Source organism: Pinus tabuliformis, chromosome 3_2, assembly GCF_031772625.1.
Source record: "Pinus tabuliformis cultivar Carrire ecotype Pingquan chromosome 3_2, CPIR1, whole genome shotgun sequence".
In the NCBI taxonomy this organism is placed as follows: Eukaryota; Viridiplantae; Streptophyta; class Pinopsida; order Pinales; family Pinaceae; genus Pinus; species Pinus tabuliformis.
In genome coordinates this window covers 717,168,240-717,188,441 of record NC_142302.1, presented here as the reverse complement: position 1 = coordinate 717,188,441, position 20,202 = coordinate 717,168,240, and the positions used below count along the sequence as shown (strand labels likewise).

The window sequence follows — 20,202 nt, the reverse complement described above, 5'->3', positions numbered from 1 at the left end:
TATTTGTCCTCTAGTGTGAGTTAAATTGGGAACTGTGTGAACAAGTAGAGTTAACCTCCTAAATTTTAGGAGGATCCAGTTAACTAACTGTGTTGACTTTTGTTAACTAGAAAAGCTCCAGTTCAACTTCCTAATTTAGACACTCACTAATAATTGCAAAATCGAATTGCTTATAAGAAGATTTTAGACACACTTTGTATTCATTATTCTTGAGCACAAGTTTGTGAGCAAGAGAGCTTGTGGAGGAAAGAGCCAAGCTTTCCTTGTGTGAATTTTTGTGGAGGGCAATTTCTTCTTGGAGTGTGCATAGAAATAGGGAAATTCCCTATTTAATAGGAGCTCAGCCAGTGCTAGGAAATAGGTTATTTCCTAAGGATTTACGCTAGGAAATCAGAGCCTCTAGTGCACATAGAAGGAGGAAGAAGATCAACAATGAAGCAAGGGTTTCAAGCCTAGGACAGGCAAGAGAATCATTGTATTTTCATATTGAAACTAGCTTGTATTTGTATCAGATCTATTGCTTAGTTTTTCCTCAATAAAATTATGAAGCAAGTGAGGGTTTACCCTGTTGGGTTCCCTAGAAAATTGTGTTGTTTCTTGTGTGAAAGTGTGCGTCTTATTTCTATTCTATTCCGCTACTATTTGGTAAAGAAATTCTAAGTCTATTTGGAAAGAAAATTGTTTTCATATTGTTCATATTAGCATATCAGAATTTCGTGGAAATTCTACATACAATCCACAACATAAAGGGGTAGCAAAGCAAAAGAACAAATCTATAGTTGGGGTTGCAAAGGCTATGTTAAATGACCATGACTTGCCCAAGTTTCTATGGACAAAGGCATCTAACACCATTATGTATATACAAAACAGAGTTCCTCACAAGGCAATGGGGAAAATAACACCTGAAGATATCTTCTCAAGGAAGAAGCCAAAAGTAAGTCACTTCAGAGTCTTTGGCAACATAGCTTATTGCCATGTCCCAGATGAAAAACGCACTAAGTTGGATCAGACTGCAAAGATGGGGTTCTTCGTTGGATATAGCAAAACCTCAAAGGCATACAAGATCTACATTCCTAGTAGCAGGAAGATTATCGTGAGACAGGACGTGAAGTTCATGGAGGACAAAGCCTTCAAGAGATCTCACAAGTTGCCAGTAGATGATCAGAATGAGCTAGTAGGAACTCCAGTTATCCAACAGCAGGGGCAGCCACACAGACAGTCACAAGGATCTAGTACAGTCACCAGTACCAGCACAACCTCAGGTGCAGAAGATCCTATGAGTTTGTAGCAAACGATGCAGCAAAGGCAAGGTGAGGAGTTGGTTGATCCTCCCTCCACTAGTGGACGTACCAGCAAAGAAGTTCATCAAACGTTGAGGGACATGGAGGAGTTCATAGGAGCTCCTAAGACAAACAAGAGAGAAGGCAAACAGCCAAATAGGTACCAAGCATTGGTGGCACAGGGTGTTGAACCTTCTAGCTATCAAGAGGCCACACAGCATCAGGTGTGCATAGATGTCATGGTAGAAGACTATAGCTTTATCATGACAAACGATGTTTGGGAAGTAGTGTCGAGACCTGTGGACAGGTCAATTGTGGGCTCTCAGTGGATCTATAATATCAATTACGTTGCAATTGGCAGCATGGAGAAGTACAAGGCTAGGTTCGTGGCAAAAGAGTATGCACAAAGGAAGCCATATTATGAGGAAACCTTCGCCCCAGTTGCCAGATATACTTCTATCCGGTCAGTTATATCTCTAGCAACACAAATGGGATGGCAGATTCACCAAATGGACATCAAAACAGCTTTCTTGAATGGGGTGATAGAGGAGGAAGTATATATCAAACAGCTAGAAGGCTTCGAGACACATGAGAGGGGCACACGTGTGCAAACTAAAGAAAGCACTATACAGACTCAAACAGGCTCCCAAGGCATGGTATGGTCGGATTGATAACTACTTGCATAAGATGGGATTCGTCAAGAGTGAAGCAGATTCCAACCTTTATTATTTGATGGTAGAGGGTGAGCCACTCATCTTAGTATTGTATGTGGATGACCTCTTTTTGACAAGGTCATCAAGATTCATAAAAGACTACAAGAGGAACCTAGCAGTAGAGTTTGACATGAAGGATTTGGGACTAATGCATTACTTCCTAGGCCTATAAGTATGGCAAAAAGACGGGGAGATCTTCCTTGGTCAAGGGAGATACACTACAAAGATTCTGAAGAGGTTCAGGATGCAGGACTGTAGGCCTATGTCCACGCCTATGATTACGAACTGAAGGAAGATAGATGCATCGGAGGACGAGGACGAGGATGTTGGCCCAACCTTGTATAGACATCTCATCGGTTCCCTCATGTATCGGTCAACACTAGGCCAAATATCTGCTTCAAAATCAACACTCTTAATCAATTTATGGTGGTACCTAAGAGAGTGCATTAGACAGCAACAAGGCACATTTTGGGGTATTCGCGCAGCAAGGTCAAGTATGGCTTGAGATATACTCGAGGTGATGGTACCAGGTTATGCGGTTTCACATATGTAGATTGGGCAGGCAGTTCAGTGGATCAAAAAAGCACATCAGAGTGTTGCTTCAGCATTGGTTCAGGGGTTGTGTCTCGGTGCAGCAAGAAGCAGAAGTCTGTGTCATTAAGCTCTACGAAAGCAGAGTACATAGTAGCTACATGGCCACATGTGAGGCTATGGCTTCGAAAGCTACTAGTGAGCTTGTTCAATTAGAGGAAGGAGGTGACCAATATCTACTGTGATAATCAGAGTTGCATCAAGCTCTTTGAAAATCCAATGTTTCATAATAGGTCGAAATATATAGACATATGATACCCCTTCATTAGAGATTGTGTGCAGTGTGGAACAGTCCAGCTACTATGTGTTCCCACAAAACAGTAGGTTGTAGATATACTCACGAAAGCTCTAGGGAAAGCTAAGTTCGTCTATATCAAAAGAACATATGGGTATAATGGAGAACCCTTTCCAGTTGCAAGGATAGTAGATCAGTTCTCAGTTACAGTAGTTGCAGCAGCAGCAACAGCATGACATCAAATGCAGCGTAGGCGGTATTTGTAGCAGTGCGGGGAGGCATAGAGTAATGTCAGCAGCGGCACAAATACAGGATGGTTCAGCTACAAGGTTAGCAAATGAATCAAAGTATGTGCAGTAGCTTGGTGGAGAGTAACAGGTTGTTACAGGTGTCAAACATTAGCAACATAAGGGAAGATGTTATGAGAGAACACCTTCCTAGCTAAGAGGGAGTGTTAGTTTTTGTAGCATCAAACAGGTGTTATAGTCTCGGTTTGTGTCTAAGAGACTAAGGAACACGAGATCTTCAAAACCCAGAAAACATTTCGCAAGATAAGCTTGTGAAACGCCTTAATTAAATTAATTGGCCATCATTTAAATTTTTCCTAAGTCTAACTTAGGAAAATTGGTTAACTAGTAGGAATTAATTAAGGAAAGTCAAGAAAGCTCTAGAAACTCACATGGATTGAGTTAGAGATGATCTTAGTCATTGATAACGACTTAATCATGGTCATTGGTGCTCCAACGAGAAATTATAAGAGCAGGTCGACGAGGATGGAGATAGAGATATCGAGCAAGAGGGAAAGCGAGTTCCTTAGACAGATCAAGTTATCCAGTGCAGTGATTCAGTAAGGAAGTTAGCTCGAGGTAGAGCATTAGTGATTGAGGGAGTAGCTGAGACATTTCTAGAAGAGATTCCCACCAGCAAAGCAGCATGAAAGGGAGGTCACATTATTTCTCAGTGAGGCTCTGCAGAGGCAGCGCAAAAGCTTCAGAGGGCCAGTTCAATTCAACCAGAGAGGAGGTCGATTCAAGTGCTAGATGCCGAGAAAATTTCTAGGAGGCCAAGCAAGTCATTTCCACAGGTAGAGTCAGGGAGAACGACAAATTTCAGGCAGTTCCACAAGCAGTGCAAGTAGGTCCTGCGCAAGTTATTAGTTTTTATACATTAAATTTTCTCCTATCTATAGAGCTCTTTACATGACTTAGATTCCTCCTCTAGGATGAGAAAAATTCGAATTCTACCTGACCTGACACCTATTAACACTTAAAACTAACTATTAAATGCAAATGACAGCTAACTAGCAGTCCTAGAGACCTAAAACAATTAGGAGTGTAACTCCTCATTATGATTAAAACAACCTTATCTAGGAATTAAACACCCCTTTTGACACCTATAATTCCATGAATTCGAATTTGATGGGGCTCATAACCCTCCAGCTGGCCCTTGATGACTCATCCTTTACTGTTCCTAGAAACTAGGAGACTGTTCCTTGCCTTGTTCTGGCTGAAAAATAGGTCTTGGGACAGAGCTCATATCTTCTCATAAAAAATGTATTTGGAAAAACTGAAGGAGGCTTTTGTGAACCAATCCGTGTTGAACAGAAACCTCTCTTGGTTTTTTGAAACACCTTTCCTACCGCCCAAAATGTGTCTTTGAAAAACAGGTGTAAAACAGGAGAAATATGCTTGTGAAAAACTGCACCTACAGCAGTTTCATAGCGCAAGTTTGGTCATTCATTTTTCCCACCTCAGAACGAATTTGAAGAAACTGAAAGAGGTTTTTGTAGTTCATTATGTTAGGAAGAAAAGCCTCTTTTAGTTTTCAAAATTGAGTTCTCAGCTGCTCATGAACCCTTCTGGAAGTTGACTAATAAAAGCAAAAAACAAAGTCTTTTATGTTGAAACAGGCTGCTTCAGGGGTTTCATAGCGCGCTACGAAAACTCCTAGTTCAGAATCCCCGATTTCGTAGTGCAGCCAGTGCAAATTCTGGGTTTTGTGCTACGAAAACTCCTAGACTGAGTTTTGCACTACGAAAACCTTGACACAAGTTTGACACATGGAACTTATGTGTGATGTGGGACCAGTGATAGGCAAGAACGAAGTATTGAACCTATTTGACCATACCAACAAGACTCTCTTTTAGATCTTCGACTCTAAAACAACCATGGAAAGACTAGACCAAGACTAACATCAATCCTTTGGAATCAAACTAATGTCAAAACACATGGTGAGGCTTCTAGGACATGGAATGAGGCTGTGAAACTTTTTTTCGAAAAGAGAATGACACTTATTGAGATGAGATGACTCAAAAACTATAAGACTATGACTAGAAACAAGGCAAACTTTCCAAAGCTTAGAAACAAAAATTTTAGGGTGATAGCAATGGCTCCACTAAGGATAGTGTGCTCTTGTGGTATACTAAGAACTTGTAACTCCAGTGCCGCTATCCAGCCTCTAGAATAAAACTCTGAACTTCTGCCCAATTTGCTCCTCAAGCCTTTAATGATTTGCTGCAAGAAGAATTCAAACTGCACCTACTGAAATAGATGCTCAGTCAACCTACCCTAAGCTTATTTGCACATTCCTACCTACCCTATCAGCTGCAATCTCCACTTGTAGCTCAAGGAACATGAAATTTCCAATGAAGCCAGTCATCGATCTGATTTGACCCTTGAATCTCTTGACTGCATTCAACCTCAAAATAACCATGATAGTGAGATGACCAAATCAACTTATAATGTATATGATCTTCATAATGCAAATGAAAATGAAATACTGATGTGCAAAACTTTGCCATGTATTCATTTATAGGGTCAAAGAGGACATGGTTATTTTGATGATCATCATAACATTCTATATCTTCAGACAACTGATTCTCAGCCACACAAAATTCCTTTGATATGCTATCCAATTGCCTTTCTGCATGATTCCCATAGACAATGTAATTTTCCTCACTATTATGATCATTCTTTGAAGTAATCTGCTACAAGGAATTACATAAATGATCAACATTTTCCTCTGCCTGAGGGTTATAAAAAATTTCTTCCAGTGTTTCTTTTTGGTATTTGCAATTTTTTCATCCTCATTATGATCCGAAGACTGACAAGTCTGTTGCATCTCTACATCATTCTCGGAGGATGTAATATGATTTTCATAAGTATGCTCTTGCTGATTTCTATGTTGCATGTCTTAAGATATTATCCTTTCTTCTAGTTGTTGAAATGTATTGTTATGAAGAGCCCCTAAAATTTCTTCATCCACAAATTCATCATCATCATAACAATCCTCCAAACATTGAATAAGACTCAAAGAATGTTTACAACAATTTTTTACCAGCAATAAGGAAGGATGACATTCTTTATACATCTCATAGAATTCATCATGAAAATTAGCAAGCGAATATATTGAACCATTTTCCAAGCATTATACCAAGACCATGCTTTTCCTTCTAAAGTGGTCATAAACATCTTCATGAGACAATCTTCAGGGAACTGAACCTTAAGACTACGTACATGCATATGGAACCTAACCAAATGAAGAGCAGCATTGTCTTTCTTTTCATCTTTGAATATTGGAAGATCATCTAACCAATCAACCTTTGGCATAGGATTTGGAAAACCAGGGATATGAGACCGATTCATAGGGGCATACCTGGCATTCATTCTTGCAATGGAACTCATCTTGAAACTTCATCAAGCTACTGATCTTCTAGCAGTGGAGTCACCTTCCAATTTGTTATTTGATGTGTGGAGTCGCCAAGGTAGTTTTGCAGCCTTAAAAAGATGTCTGAGCTCCTGCTACCTTCAGAAGTTCAGCTTCTTAATTTCGGGAATGAATAGACTTCAAGCTCCCAGCAGACGCACCAAAATGTTATCACCAAAATAGGACCCTGATAGGCTGCTGATCAGGAAGGCCTTGTGTAACTCTTTCAAACCAACTTTTGGCTGAGGCTTAACCTCCTCAACCTGAGAGGGCTCTCTCACTAGGTTAAAGATTTTGATAATGAATTAGATGGCTAACTCTATGAAACAAGTGAAGAAATATGAATGGTTGAACACAATCAGTAAGAATCCATTGGGTTTATGGAGTCAAGAAATGCTTCAGTATGACAATAAAAACATGGAAGTCAAGGCATCTAGAATTCAACATATGGAGAGTACATCAGTAGCATAAAGGAAAACACAGTCTACAAATGTATGAAGGAAGTTAGAGCATAACCAATGAATTCTAAGTAATCATACATTCATACCACTGTAAGTAATGAGAAGAGGAGAACCATAAGACATTTTGAACATTGAATTCCTTCTGAATCCTGAGAAGCAAAGCCAAATACTGTATTACTTAAAACAGAGTCTTACACAAAAGCACCATATGAGAGTTCTTTACAAAAAATTCCAACCCTTTGTACATTAGATCTTCTCCTATATATAGAGCTCTTTACATGACTTAGATTCCTCTTCTAGGATGAGGAAAATTCGAATTCTACCTGACCTGACACCTATTGACACTTAAAACTAACTATTAAATGCAAATGATAGCTAACTAGTAGTCCTAGAGACCTAAAACAATTAGGAGTGTAACTACTCATTATGATTAAAACAACCTTATCTAGGAATTAAACACCCCTTTTGACACCTATAACTTCATGAATTCGAATTTGATGGTCCTCATAACCCTCCAGCTGGCCCTTGATGACTCATCCTTTACTGTTCCTAGAAACTAGGAGACTGTTCCTTGCTCTGTTCTGGCTAAAAAATAGGTCTTGGGACAGAGCTCATATCTTCTCATAAAAAAATGTATTTGGAAAACTTGAAGGAGGCTTTTGTGAACCAATCCGTGCTGAACAAAAACCTCTCTTGGTTTTTTGAAACACCTTTCCTACCGCCCAAAATGTGTCTTTGAAAAACAGGTGTAAAACAGGAGAAATATGCTTGTGAAAAACTGCACCTACAGCAGTTTCGTAGCGCAAGTTTGGTCATTCATTTTTCCCACCTCAGAACGAATTTGAAGAAACTGAAAGAGGTTTTTGTAGTTCATTATGTTAGGAAGAAAAGCCTCTTTTAGTTTTCAAAATTGAGTTCCCAGCTGCTCAGGAACCCTTCTGGAAGTTGACTAGTAAAAGCAAAAAACAAAGTCTTTTATGTTGAAACAGGCTGCTTCAAGGGTTTCGTAGCGCGCTACGAAAACTCCTAGTTCAGAATCCTCAATTTCGTAGCGCAGCCAGTGCAAATTCTGGGTTTTGCGCTATGAAAACTCCTACTCTGAGTTTTGCACTACGAAAACCTTGACACAAGTTTGACACAAGGAACTTATGTGTGATGTGAGACCAGTGATAGGCAAGAACGGAGTATTGAACCTATTTGACCATACCAACAAGACTCTCTTTTAGATCTTAGACTCTAAAACAACCATGGAAAGACTAGACCAAGACTAACATCAATCCTTTGGAATCAAACTGATGTCAAAACACATGGCGAGGCTTCTAGGACATGGAATGAGGCTGTGAAACTTTTATTGGAAAAGAGTGACACTTATTGAGATGAGATGACTCAAAACCAATAAGACTATGACTAGAAACAAGGCAAACTTTCCAAAGCTTAGAAACAAAAATTTTAGGGTGATAACAGTGGCTCCACTAGGGATAGTGTGCCCTTGTGGTATACTAAGAACTTGTAGCTCCAGTGCCGCTATCCATCCTCTAGAATAAAACTCTGAACTTCTGCCCAATTTGCTCCTCAAGCCTTTAATGATTTGCTGCAAGAAGAATTCAAACTGCACCTACTGAAATAGATGCTCAGTCAACCTACCCTAAGCTTATTTGCACATTCCTACCTACCCTATCAGCTGCAATCTCCACTTGTAGCTCAAGGAACATGAAATTTCCAATGAAGCCAGTCATCGATCTGATTTGACCCTTGAATCTCTTGACTGCATTCAACCTCAAAATAACCATGATAGTGAGATGACCAAATCAACTTATAATGTATATGATCTTCATAATGCAAATGAAAATGAAATACTGATGTGCAAAACTTTTCCATGTATTCGTTTATAGAGTCAAAGAGGACATGGTTATTTTGATGATCATCATAACATTCTATATCTTCAGACCACTGATTCTCAGCCACACAAAATTCCTTTGATATGCTATTCAACTGCCTTTCTGCATGATTCCCATAGACAATGTAATTTTCCTCACTATTATGATCATTCTTTGAAGTAATCTACTGCAAGGAATTACATAAATGATCAACCTTTTCCTCTGCCTGAGAGTTATAAAAAAATTCTTCCAGTGTTTCTTTTTGGTGTTTGCAATTATTTTCATCTTCATTATGATCCGAAGACCGACAAGTCTGCTGCATCTCTACATCATTCTCGGAGGATGTAATATGATTTTCATAAGTATGCTCTTGCTGATTTCTATGTTGCATGTCTTGGGATATTATCCTTTCTTCTAGTTGTTGAAATGTATTGTTATGAAGAGCCTCTAAAATTTCTTCATCCATAAATTCATCATCATCATAACAATCCTCCAAATATTGAATAAGACTCAAAGAATGTTTACAACAATTTTTTACCAGCAATAAGGAAGGATGACATTCTTTATACATCTCATAGAATTCATCATGAAAATTAGCAAGCAAATATATTGAACCATTTTCCAAGCTTTATACCAAGACCATGCTTTTCCTTCTAAAGTGGTCATAAACATCTTCATGAGACAATCTTCAGGGAACTGAACCTTAAGACTACGTACATGCATATGGAACCTAACCAAATGAAGAGCAGCATTGTCTTTCTTTTCATCTTTGAATATTGGAAGATCATCTAACCAATCAACCTTTGGCATAGGATTTGGAAAACCAGGGATATGAGACCGATTCATAGGGGCATACCTGGCATTCATTCTTGCAATGGAACTCATCTTGAAACTTCCTCAAGCTACAGATCTTCTAGCAATGGAGTCACCTTCCAATTTGTTATTTGATGTGTGGAGTTGCCAAGGTAGTTTTGCAGCCTTAAAAAGATGTCTGAGCTCCTGCTACCTTCAGAAGTTCAGCTTCTTAATTTCGAGAATGAATAGACTTCAGGCTCCCAGCAGACGCACCAAAATGTTATCACCAAAATAGGACCCTGATAGGCTGCTGATCAGGAAGGCCTTGTGTAACTCTTTCAAACCAACTTTTGGCTGAGGCTTAGCCTCCTCAACCTGAGAGGGCTCTCTCACTAGGTTAAAGATTTTGATAATGAATTAGATGGCTAACTCTATGAAACAAGTGAAGAAATATGAATGGTTGAACACAATCAGTAAACATCCATTGGGCTTATGGAGTCAAGAAATGCTTCAGTATGACAATAAAATTAGCTTTACATGGAAGTCAGGGCATCTAGAATTCAACATATGGAGAGTACATCAGTAGCATAAAGGAAAACACAGTCTACAAATGTATGAAGGAAGTTAGAGCATAACCAATGAATTCTAAGTAATCATACATTCATACCACTGTAAGTAATGAGAAGAGGAGAACCATAAGACATTTTGAGCATTGAATTCCTTCTGAATCCTGAGAAGCAAAGCCAAATACTGTATTACTTAAAACAGAGTCTTACACAAAAGCACCATATGAGAGTTCTTTACAAAAAATTCCAACCCTTTGTACATTAGATCTTCTCCTATATATAGAGCTCTTTACATGACTTAGATTCCTCCTCTAGGATGAGGAAAATTCGAATTCTACCTGACCTGACACCTATTGACACTTAAAACTAACTATTAAATGCAAATGACAGCTAACTAGCAGTCCTAGAGACTAAAACAATTAGGATTGTAACTCCTCATTATGATTAAAACAACCTTATCTAGAAATTAAACACCCCTTTTGACACCTATAACTCCATAAATTCGAATTTGATGGTGCTCATAACCCTCCAGCTGGCCCTTGATGACTCATCCTTTACTGTTCCTAGAAACTAGGAGACTGTTCCTTGCTCTGTTCTGGCGAAAAAATAGGTCTTGGGACAGAGCTCATATCTTCTCATAACAAATGTATTTGGAAAAACTGAAGGAGGCTTTTGTGAACCAATCCGTGCTGAACAAAAACCTCTCTTGGTTTTTTGAAACATCTTTCCTACCGCCCAAAATGTGTCTTTGAAAAACAGGTGTAAAACAGGAGAAATATGCTTGTGAAAAACTGCACCTACAGCAATTTCGTAGTGCAAGTTTGGTCGTTCATTTTTCCCACCTTAGAACGAATTTGAAGAAATTGAAAGAGGTTTTTGTAGTTCATTATGTTAGGAAGAAAAGCCACTTTTAGTTTTCAAAATTGAGTTCTCAGCTGCTCAGGAACCCTTCTGGAAGTTGACTAGTAAAAGCAAAAAACAGAGTCTTTTATGTTGAAACAGGCTGCTTCAGGGGTTTCGTAGCGCGCTACAAAAACTCCTAGTTCAGAATCCCCGATTTCGTAGCACAGCCAGTGCAAATTCTGGGTTTTGCGCTACGAAAACTCCTAGACTGAGTTTTGCACTACGAAAACCTTGACACAAGTTTGACACATGGAACTTATGTGTGATGTGGGACCAGTGATAGGCAAGAACAGAGTATTGAACCTATTTGACCATACCAACAAGACTCTCTTTTAGATCTTAGACTCTAAAACAACCATGGAAAGACTAGACCAAGACTAACATCAATCCTTTGGAATCAAACTGATGTCAAAACACATGGTGAGGCTTCTAGGACATGGAATGAGGCTGTGAAACTTTTTTTGGAAAAGAGAATGACACTTATTGAGATGAGATGACTCAAAACCTATAAGACTATGACTAGAAACAAGGCAAACTTTCCAAAGCTTAGAAACAAAAATTTTAGGGTGATAACAAAAGCTTTGAGTGGTGTCGAATACTTCCTTACCTTCATTGATGATCACTTTAGAAAACCTGGATTTATTTTCTAAAAACCAAGGACGAGGTTTTTTGTCGATTCAAAGAGTTCAAGGCTCTAGTGGAGAATCTGACTAGGAAGAAAATAAAAGTTTTGTGCTCAGATAATAGTGGAGAGTATGTCGATAAGGACTTCACTGATTTTTGCGCTAAGAAGGCATCAGAAGAGAGTGGACAGCTCCTTACAATTCGGAGCAGAATGGAGTAGCAGAAAGAAAGAACAGAACTATTGTAGAAGCAGCTAGGGCCATGATGTATGATCAGGATATGCCAAAATTCCTGTGGACAGAAGCATGCAACACAGTAGTCTATGTTCAGAACAGGACTCCTCATCGGGCATTGGGCAAGATTACTCCAGAGAAAATTTTCACAGGGAAGACACCTAAAGTCAGTCATTTCAGGATATTTGGGAGCTTAGCATATTGTCGTGTACCCGAGGAAAAGAGGAAAAAGCTAGATCAAACTGCGAAAAAGGATATCTAGTGGGATATAGCGAGAACGCTAAGGCATATAGAATCTATCTTCCAGGGAGTAGGAAGGTAGTGGTTCGACGAGATGTAAAGTTCATGGAGGACAGGGCTTTCAGAAAATCTCATGAGATGCCTTCCGAGGAGCAGTCAAAAGAGGAGCCATTGGTTAAACCTCTTCAACCAACGGAAGTAAAGAATTCTTCCTCAGATCAGGAAGATTCACGGGATGAGGAGGAGCTAACAGAAGCACCTGCTGGCAAAGGAAGAACTAGCAGGGAACTTCATCAGATTCTACGAGATGCAAAGGACTTCATCGGTGCGCCAAGAAACAATAAGAGGGAGCGAAAATAGCCAGATAGATATCAGACATTAGTAGCTCGGGATGGGGAGCCTGCTAGTTTCCAAGAGGCAGCTCAACATCAGGTTTGGCTAGATGCGATGATAGAGGAGTACAACTCCATAATGGTGAACGATGTCTGGGAGGTAGTGCCAAGGCCTCAAAACAGATCAGTGGTAGGTTCGAGATGGATCTACAAGATCAAATACGCTACAGACGGCAGTGTTGAAAAATATAAGGCCAAGTTTGTGGCTAAGGGGTATGCTCAAAAGGAAGGAATTGACTATGAGGAAACCTTCGCCCCGGTAGCCAGGTATACATCTATTAGGACCGTGATATCTCTTGCAGCACAGATGGGGTGGGAGATTCATCAAATGGATGTCAAAACGGCTTTTCTGAACGGGGTAATAGAAGAAGAGGTATACATTGAACAACCAGAGGGCTTTGAGACACATGAGAAGAAGTCTCATGTATACAGGTTGAAGAAAGCCTTGTATGGGCTGAAACAGACACCTAGAGTATGGTATAGTCGAATCGCATGGCTACTTGCAGAAGATGGGATTTGTCAAGAGTGACACGGATCCAAATCTCTACTATCTGGTTGTAGAGAATGAGCCGCTAATCTTAATATTTTATGTGGATGATCTCTTTCTGACAGGATCATCTAGGCTCATTAGGGACTGCAAGAAGAATCTAGCCACAGAATTCGATACGAAGGATTTGGGACGAATGCATTATTTCCTAGGGTTGGAAGTTTGGCAGCAGAAGGGAGAGATCTTCCTTGGGCAAGGAAGGTATGCTACAAAAATCCTGAAAAGATTCAGGATGGAGGAATGTAGACGCATGGCTACTCCAAAGATCACCAACTGGAGGAAGATTGATGCATCAGAAGACAAGGATGTTGATCCCACCTTATACAGGCATCTCATAGGGTCCCTAATGTATCTAGTCAATACTAGGCCAGACATTTGCTATACTGTCAACACAATCAGTGAGTTCATGGTGGAACCAAAGAGGGCGCACTGGGCAACAGCCGAACATGTTCTCAGGTATTTACAGGGAACAATCGATTATGGACTCTTGTACACCAGGGGTAAGAATATCAGATTGAGTGGATTTACTGATGCAGATTGGGCAAGAAGTTCAATGGATCAAAAAAGTACCTTTGGGTACTGTTTCAACATTGGATCAGGAATGACTTCCTAGCGCAGTGGGAAACAGAAGTCTGTGGCTCTAAGCTCATCTGAGGCAGAATATATGGCGGCAAGCACAGCTTCGTGTGAGGCCATATGGCTTAAAAAACTGCTTGTAAACCTATTCAAAAGAAAAATGGAGGCGACCAGGATCATGTGCGATAATCAAAGTTGCATTAAGCTCTCTGAGAATCCAGTGTTTCACGATCGGTCAAAGCATATTGATATCCGGTGTCACTTTGTCAGAGACTATGTCCAACGAGGAGTTGTACAGTTGAGCTACACTCCTACAGGAAAACAAGTAGCAAACATCCTTACCAAGGCCCTTGGAAGAACCAAGTTTGATTATTTCAGGGAGAAGATGGGGATGATAAAGAATCCATTTCAGTAACAGAAATGGGTATGATGTTGCAGTGCAATAGCAGTCAGCAGTAGCACGATGCAACATGATGAGTAGGAGTTTGCAGTGCAGATGCAGTGTTGGGAAGAAGGACCAACAGTAGCACGGATGCAGAGGGAGTTGCAATGCAAATGCAGTGTTGGGAAGATGGACCAGCGACAGCACGAATGCAGAGGGAGCTACAGTACAAGATGCAGTAGTGCAGAGGATGTTGGGCAAGGAGGCATAGCATCAACAAAGGTACCGATGTCGTATGATCAGAGTAATGCTCAGTGTGGAGTATTACTAGAGCACAGTCCTCGCTAAAAGGGAGTGTTGATTTGGAGTAGCATTAAATGTGCTCTAGCCATGAAAATTGGTAGAGGCGCTAAAGCACATGAGATCTCCAAGACCCATAAATGGTTTGGGCAGATTCTAACCGGTTTGGGAAATATTAAAATAATTAATATTTTTAATGGAGTTACTAAGTCTAAACTTAGGAAAAATAGAATATTAATGGGTATTAATATAAAACTGGGTTGGAAGGTTCCAAAATTCATGGATCAAGCCAAATCTAATCTTAACCGTTGATTAGAGATTTAATCTCGGTCATTTAAGAACCAAAAGGAAAAGTATAAGAAGAGGATTGAGGGTCAGTTGGAGAATACACTGAGGGAGACCAGTGAGTTCGATTTTTGGAGCGGGCTTAGCTAAGAAATTCGAACTAGTGGTCTAGAGAGCAGCAAGAGGCAGCAAGTATGGAACAGAGAGTCAGGATCAGCACCAGAAGACCAACGCAGAGGCAGAAGAGGCAGACGCAAAGGCAGCAGCAGACTGCGCAGTCCCTAGAGGGCCTGCTTGGGTGACACAGAGAGGCACAGGTCTGACGCAGAGTGTCGGGGAGCTACGCAGAGGTCAGCGGCCAGCCAGGTTGACGCTGGGACTGGAAGAAGTGCTGGAGAATTTTTCTCTCTGTTGGGTAAGCCAGTTTGGCACCCTAATGTACGAAAGAATTGCTAAATAATAAAATCCTCCCTTGCTGCACCGGTTTTCCCACATTGGGTTTTTCCGGGCACTTTTGTCCAAAATAACTGTGTCGATGTGTTGATTCTTCTGCATGTGTTTGTTTATGAATTATGGTGTGATATCTGCAACAGAATTTATTTTAATGTTTATTGAAGGAATTTCATAAATAACTTATTGGAAATAAGTAGGCAAAGTAAATCAGATGTTGTAGTGATAGAATTTTCACACAGATCACTGCTTGGAAAATAGGAAGGGGTGATACGATCAGGATATGAGAAGATATTTGGAAAGGGGATACTAGAATTTACAGGCTGACAAAAGCATTGAAATCTGTACTGGCAAGTAAAGACACCAAGTGCCTAGCAGAACCAGCTAATCCAAAAACAACCACCTTGTGGAATCAAGGGTGGAAATCAGAAGAGCACCTGGGTATCCAAGGAGAGGTAGCAGAGGAGTGGAAACACTATCTTCGAAATATGAATAATGGTGCCATCAGACTGAATACAGAGGCAGATGAAATTATGTGGACCAAAAACAAATCTACAAGGGCATCCACTGCAAAACTAGGTTATGAGGCTTCAATGAAAGGTAGTGAAGAAGAAAAGAATTCGTGGTGGTAAAAGTAGCATGGAAGCTCAAATGTCTGCTCAAAACAAAGATATTCCTATGGCTAACCTTGTCCAATAAAGTACTAATTGTGGATAATTGCAGGAGGGATTAGCAGGGTCCAGGATGGTGTACTTTATGTAGGAAGATGATTTTTTTATTATTTATATGTGCATCACCCATTCTCAAAAGATATATGGGAGGAGGCTCTGAAATTAGCTGATGATAAAGACAAATGGGAATCAAAAACACTTCATAAATGTTTGGAGAGGTGGCATGTGGACATGTCTGTTAGAACTTAGAAGACATAAATCATTGCCTTGCATAGTGATCTGTACAATTTGGCTGACAAGATGTGAAAAGACATTTAGAACAAAGAAATTATTCCAATACAAGTCTGTCACCAGATTAGAAATGCATACAAATGGATATGGCATCCTTTGAAGGAGAAGAAACAAAGAACCCCAAAAGCTCCAGATATAGATAAAAGAAGGGCGTGGAGTTATTTCAACGGGGCTTGTCAATGTGATCACAGCAAATGTGGAGCAAGAGGCATAACATTTTTAAGAAATAACCATGAGATCAGTTTCAAAGCACCTGTAGGAGAGGCTTCTAATAACAGAGCTGAACTTTATGTTTTTTGGTTGATTCTGAAAATAGCAATGAAAAAAGGTTTAATTTATTGCACTGCAGAACCCCCTCGATGCTTAAGGTTTAAATTGTTTGCAAATGACAGGAGACTTCATACTCATTGTGAAGTGGGCAAATGGAAACTTCAGTCTGGAATATTTAATGCTTGTCCCATTAATGAATAGAATCAGAAAGGCAAGGACTCAATTCATATCTCTAACTTCCCAGCATGTTTACAGGGAGTTTAATATAAAGGCTAACAGTTTGTCCAAAGAATCTTTAACGGAGGCAGACTAGACTGAAACCTACAACCTGCAACATCTCTCTCAACCTATTTCTAATTGTGCTGTTTTAGCTATGATGTGATGGAAAGCTGGATTGGAAGGAACTGTGTTTGTAAAATTCTGTATGAAATTGTTTGTACAACTTGAAGCTGGTTGAAAGGATGCTGCAGGAAGAAGTTTAGTTGCATAGAAATATTGTATCTTTTTGAGAGTGCCAGAAGGGCACAGCATATGTAAATTTATTTCATTCTCAAATTATAAATATATGTTTTTTCCTTGGGAAAAGAGAAGAAGAATAATTCCGTTGGGCTAAAAAGCACCACTAAGAATTTGACTAAAGCCTTAAATCGGCTTTTATGGTAAATATTTAGCTCTACATATGGCTTCTTGGGCCTCATTTAGACAGAATATAGCCCTTTATGTTGTATTTTAAAACGTGTCTCCCGGACAATATCGGAATGTATTTTTATTCAACTGAGTAAATTTAGGCGTATTTTTTCTGTTAGTTCTTTCAGTTCATGGTTCTTGCAAGTTCATCTTATCAGCTGATTGTCTATATATTGGGTTTCATCTCTCTGGCTGAATCTCTTGCATTTACCCTTGCCCTTTAGTTGCCAACAAATAGGAACTACATAACATAAAAGTTTAAAACCCTTACACATGGATAATTTCTTTACATATGATCAAAGAATGACGGGATGTGAAATTACAGCAATGTGTAAGAATGGCCAATAAAAGAAACAACCGCAAGCTGCCAAATGGCATACAAACAGCAGGGAACGAAACAATTTCCAGCGTTGCAGACATGATATACTGAGACCAGCATCTCCAGCTGCCCATTTTAAATTTTATTTTTGAACATGGTGGAAAACATATATGCATCTTAGATTTTGTTCTCAAATTAAATTTCCAGGCTTCTTGCTCTTAGCTGTCAAATTTTCTTCTCAAATGTTTCGAATTCTCTTTTTTCTGGTTGTTGCATTCCCTTGTCTACCAATTCCGTTTATTTTTTATTCTATATAGTATGAATTTGTTGGTTTTCTGTGGCCAGAAGAGAATAAAGAAAGCAGACAACAGCCGTTTTCCTCTTGCAAACTCTTACTGATATTAATATTGTGTTCTCATTCCGATTCTGAATTTAGTAATTTACTCCTCTCTGCTTCAGCAGTTAAATAAATCAGATCATAAAGAAAAAAACCTTGAGACTCCGACGAGCTTCTGATGAATGTCCTCCCGTTCAGAGGCCTTTACCTCTCTCGTTGACCACTTCTTTAAGAAGAAAAATTGAGCATTAAAACTCTCCTTTATATTGTCTGGACAACCTACTATCCGACCGGAATCGCATGGTCTTTACTGCAGGAGATCAGTAAAAAAATGCATCGAATGGCAAACCCTGTGCATCTTACATTACTGAAAGGCGCAAGAAAAAACCAAGCAGCGAGCGTGCTTAAACTCGAACTACCAAAGTCCTACTACCATGGCTTATGATCCAGAGGATTCGAAACCGTGACCAGCGATGGCTCAAAATACAGTAAAATTTAATATTCATGGCAGCTTCATCGAATATTCTATACATACACTTTGAAATGCGGCAAAATTGAGTAAATGAAAAAATAGGAGGAAAGGGCAATTGAACTTACATGTCCAATCGGGAGCTTTAAGGAATCGAATGAGCTACAGTAGGAGCTCAAACTGCCAAAAATTTAAGAGCACCAGCCCTAAAGTTGAAAGGCGTTTTTGAAAAATCGTCAACGGGATCAATTTTGAGCGCGTATTTAAAACAATAGATACCAAAAAGCCCAAAGAGGCGAGAAAAGTCTAGGGTGATTATTTTGGGGAGGAGAGCAAAATTTAATGAGGGAGATAAAAAAAATAAATGGAAACAATGCAGCTCACGCAAAGGTCAGCCAGGTAAAGTCGGTTCTGACTGGTCTTTCTTTCTTTTTAATGAATCATGTGAGAAGCATGCACTTGGGGTTGTATTGGTTATGTGTTCACGTGGTAATCTTATAAAAGTTGTTAGAGTGATATGGATTTCAACTCTCCCGTTGTAAGATTTTGTGTGATAAACATGGCCTTATGGACAGGAATAGAAGAATTTATTAAACTAGAAAATTTTATTAAGCTGGAATGGGGAAAGTAATGGTTGAATTGGGGATAGAGACAATTGTTGTGATAAAGGTTTAATTTCGAGTGTAATTTTTTAAGCTAGAATGGGGAAAGTAATTGTTGAATTGGGGATCGAGACCATTGTTGTGATAAAGGTTTAATTTCGAGTGTAATTTTTTTAACCAAATGAGAATATTTAATTTTTAATGAAAGGGAAGTGATTAAATGTTATTAATTATTATTGATTGTTTTGTAGTTAATATTTTTATAATATATTAATAGCATTACATTAAGTAAAGAGTTAAAGTTTATCATCAGGTAAGTAACGCTTTTTTTCGCACTAAATTATTTTTGTTTAAAAAGGTCACTTACATGTTATATTGTATTATGCAAAAAATTTTATGGCATCAATATTTGTTAGCTATTTCTCCTAAAAGCTTTCTCTATTTGATTATATAGGGAGGAGATTTTAGTGTGATAACAAATGTCTAATATCTTCACATATTGTAAGTATTATGAAAAGTATCTTTATAAAGATTTTGAAATAAATTAAATTTCATAATTATTTAGGAGTAAAATTTTGCCTATTGGTTATTTTTTGGACATTTTTTGAAAATAATTATTTGTCTATTTGATTAAAAAATTACTTACTTTTTTACATATATGCAATTAAATTGATAATATTCACCAAAAATTTACCAATTTTAATACAAAATTACATGTCTTATATTCAAATTTATGTACATTTTATATACATAATTTTTCAAACTAGAATAGTCATGTGTAATACTATAAATAGACATAATATTTAAAACATTAAAAAAAAACCTAAATTAAATTAAACATGGAATCTAATATCTAGAAGGTCTAAGTCTTTATCTTAAAAACAAATGAGTGTATAAGAGCCCAAATTGAAGTTGAGAGTATAAGCTTTCATGTTTAGAAAACAATTATGATGTTGCTTCTAGAAAAATTGTGGCAAGTGTGTGAAATGTCTGACATTTTGAGTGGATGCTTCACTTATTGATACATAACAACTTTATTCCATAATGATAATATAATATTATAATTATATACCATCATAACAAAAATAAATTTCATTTTATTTGTTTATTATTATAATATTACATCACAATTATATTATAACTATGATAACATTACTATATTGTCTTTACAATAATATTATAACTATAATAGCATCATCACCATTATTATTATAGTTTATAATAATATTATAAAAGAAATAAACAATTCTTGTACAACTTCAACTCTCATATAGAAATCCAAAATAAGTTTGACTACATTATTTAGCATTCCCTTTTGGTCAATTCATATGATCCTTCCAAAAAAGAAATTATTAATTAATTATCCTATTGATAATTTGATCATTTCAACCCTAATCTCCT

General features: G+C 38.4%; 1 protein-coding gene across 3 annotated transcripts in view; it reads right to left on the bottom strand.

The window, feature by feature from the left end:
* LOC149182644 (putative serine/threonine-protein kinase SIS8) overlaps positions 1–18,600 on the bottom strand; it is a 421,365-nt gene extending 402,765 nt beyond the window's left edge. The window contains exons 1-2 of one of the 3 annotated variants that reach the window (XM_089416916.1): positions 18,328–18,599; positions 17,886–18,040 (exon numbers count right to left, since the gene is read on the bottom strand). The gene's annotated coding sequence lies outside the window, so the exon portion shown is untranslated. The other 2 variants (XM_089416917.1, XM_089416915.1) reach the window with 2 other exon arrangements.
* Between the last annotated feature and the right edge of the window lie 1,602 nt (positions 18,601–20,202).